General features: G+C 46.7%; 1 non-coding gene across 1 annotated transcript; it reads right to left on the bottom strand.

Annotated features, from left to right (window-relative positions):
* Positions 1–2,444: 2,444 nt before the first annotated feature.
* On the bottom strand, positions 2,445–2,551 carry LOC132536391 (U6 spliceosomal RNA). Its single transcript, XR_009547990.1, has one exon. It is a non-coding gene; the product is annotated as a U6 spliceosomal RNA (small nuclear RNA).
* Positions 2,552–3,443: the final 892 nt, after the last annotated feature.

Consider the following 3,443-nt stretch of genomic DNA (forward strand, 5'->3'; position numbering starts at 1 on the left):
TAAAGCAAAAGTGTACAATAGTTTGCAGCGAGTCAGTAAATCTAGCAAGCAAGTAGAAAGACCTTAAAAGTTACAGTTTTTTGAAAGATGAAGTTTGTTCTTTAGAAAAGAAACTGAATCATCAAGGAAGTGTGACTTAGTCACCTGGCTGGACCATGATTCAAAGTCAGCACCTTCAACAGTCTGAAGCAAGGTGGAGCCTGGCGTTTCAATTCCCCCAGCCCCCTCCTCTTCTCCATAGTTACAAGACATCATAAAGGCCTTCTGTCCAGACTCTGGTAGCTGTGACACACGGTAGCTTTGCAGCCTACGTGATTACAGGCACAGAGGGTTGGAACTTCTCCCAAGTCCCCTCAACAGAGGGTTGTCACCGACTCACTTCTTTGGCAACTTATTGGCAAGTTCCTGTCTCCTTTAAAAATGACCACACATCACTCTAGTGTCTGTGGTGTCTCTCCTCTCCCCTCTCTCTCTCTCTCCTTGTCCGTATCTGAATTGATTTATTTATTTATATTTGGTAGAACCGGGCTGGCCTCACGTAGGTAAGATTTCATTACTCCAAATCACTTTGGGGGGTGGGGGGTTTGCCAGGGAGAGGGGGGAGTCATCACAGCACAGGAAGTGTCCTACGTGGTACCAGGGCACCAACCTCACTTACAAGCATGGCAACTTACCAGTGGGCTATTTCTCCAGCCTCTCTGTGAATCTAAAAGGGGAACAAACAAGTCCACTTGAAGCTGTGGAATCACACTGGAACGAGGACACAGCTCAGAAAATAAAGTGAGGGCTGGCCACGTAGCGACAGAGGTACAAGCGTACAAGCCCTTCCCTCACTGCACTGAAGGATAATCATTGAAGCAACAAAGGAAAAATAAGATAAACCAAGTTGGATGGTGTTGCTTGTTGCTGGGACATGAATGTAATTAGTGGAATTGTTGGGGCACGAACATAATTAGGATATGGCTGACATCAGCCTGGTGAGCATGCCATCAGGATTTATGCAAACCCCAAGGGATGGCGGGTGACTAAGAATCTGTTTAAGCAAGTGTCCACTGGAAGCCACATTCAGGTCCTGCCTCTCTGTTCCTGCTGTCCTTGCCCGCTCACCTTCTTCTCGAGGCCAGAACACATGGCGGGCACTGGTGCTAGCTGGCGGACTCGTGGCTCCTGCCACCATGAATAGCTGCACTAAGCGACCTTCAGCGGAATAAGCCTCCCACTTGTTGAGAAAAGGAAAGAAAAAGAAAAGCTCCTGCCTTGAGCTCTGTCTTTATTTGACCCATCTCAGTGCTTGTATGTGAACACAACTTGCCTACAGAGTATATGTTGAACACAAGTGACTGTAATTATTTAAAATTATGGCCGCCCACAGGAGTATTCTCAGCCACAGCTAACGTAAGCCTGACAAAAATATTTTCAAAGCAAAACAGGTCACGAGGGAGGCGTTAAAAAGTGTCCACGTGTTGCTTTCACAGGGCTGCACAGATGCCCCGAGGTCTCGCTCAGGAGAGAACACTGGAGCTGGTGGAAGGCTCAGGCCGGGCGCAGGCTGCAGCACACACAGTCCCAGGAGAAAGTTGCGGTCACTGGCTGAGGCGTGTGATGAAAACGTCACCCCCTCAGCACACCAACAAGATGAGCGAACAGAGACTGCCATGGCCAGACACGACACCACGTCCTTACTTTACCAAATTGTTCCAGCAAAGCCACTAACTGAACAAGCAGAAGAAGAATCAGAATTGCAGCAACTCTGTAGGGAAAGCATGGATGTGGTGAATGAATGTGGTCATTTTTATTCAGAGTGTATAGATTTTTATTTCATTTTAGCAGATACAAGCAGAGGAGCAGAGAAAAAGAGAGAAGAGGAGGCAAGGGGAGCGGTGGGGAGGGGAAGGGAAGGAAGGAAGGAAGGGAAAGGAAGGGAAGGGAAGGAATGAAAGAGACCGCAGTACAGTGGGGCCAGGCTCGAACCCGGGTTGTACACACAGCAAGCAGTGCACTATCCAAGTGAGCTATTTCACCTGCCCAGAATGCAGACATTTTAATAAAAGACCGAGACAGACCGACAGACTGAAAGCTGCGGCCTGTATGGTAAGATAAGGGGATGACGATACATATTGTTCCTGAGGAAGTCTAGGACTTAGAGACATTAAATCAGCTGTAATGAATTCATCCAAATAACGAGAGGGAATCAGGATGGGAAATTAAAGAAATATATAAGAATGAGAGCTCACCAAATAGAGAATGTCTGCAAGGAGAAGGACACCACAAACGACCCAGATGCAGGGGTCCGGGCGGCGGTGCGGTGGCTAAAGCCTGGACTCATAGCATGAGATTCCGAGCTTGAACCCCGGCAGCACATGGACCACAGTGGTCTTCTGGTCCTTTTTCTCGCTGTCTCCTCCTGTCCTTTTCATTAAAAAGTAAACAAGAGCTTTTTTTCTTTAAATATGGAACGCTTCACGAATTTGCGTGTCATCCTTGCACAGGGGCCATGCTAATCTTCTCTGTATCATTCCAATTTTAGTATCTGTGCTGCCGAAACGAGCACACAAGACCTTTTAAAACCCATTTTAAAAATAAATAAATGGTGGTCTAGGAGGTGGTGCAGTAGATGAAGCACTGGACTCTCAAGCATGAGGTCTCGAGTTTGATCCCCGGCAGCACATGTACCAGAGTGATGTCTGGTTCTTTCTCTCCTCCTGTCTTTCTCATGAATAAATGAATAAATCATAAAAATAAATAAATAAATAAACAAATAAATGGAACTGAATTCATGAAGGATAAGTGAACTGAAACTAAATCTGCCTAAAACTCAGCAGATGATGCGAGGGGGCTAAAGCAGCAGCCGGCTTGATCACAGAAGTAGCGGTTGTTTTGTTTGTGCGACAATAGCAAGTTTCAGTCGGAACAGTTCCTCGTAAATAACAGAAGTCTTCAGAGGAGGCAGAGTGGAGAGGCAGAAACACGGTCTGAAGGAACAATGGCTGACAAGCTTCAGGTGTGATGGGGAAACATCCATCTGCAAGTCCAAGAAGTCCACCAAATTCTAAGGTGAATTCCAAGGATTCATATCTAGACATGTCAACAGTCAGCTCATCAAAACAGAAGCATGGAGAGAACTGGAAAAGCATCGAGGGAGGATCCAGCCGCTCACACACAGAGGCCAACAGCGTCTCTCTCTCTCTCTCTCTCTCTCTCTCTCTCTCTCTCCCTTCTGTTTTCTTTCTGCCACCAGGGCTGTCACTGGGGCTTGGTGTTGGCACTGCAGTAGCTGGTGGCTTTTTCTCATTTTCTTCTCCCTCACCCTCCCCTTCTATTTTTTCATTGGATAGGATAGAGAGGAATTGAGAGGGAAGAGTTTAGCCACTTCTCCAGCAGCTAGGATGAAACTTTAATGAACTGTAGTTTTTCACAGAAGATCTGGAGACATGGGGAGACTG

Source organism: Erinaceus europaeus, unplaced genomic scaffold, assembly GCF_950295315.1.
Source record: "Erinaceus europaeus unplaced genomic scaffold, mEriEur2.1 scaffold_1018, whole genome shotgun sequence".
NCBI lineage: Eukaryota > Metazoa > Chordata > Mammalia > Eulipotyphla > Erinaceidae > Erinaceus > Erinaceus europaeus.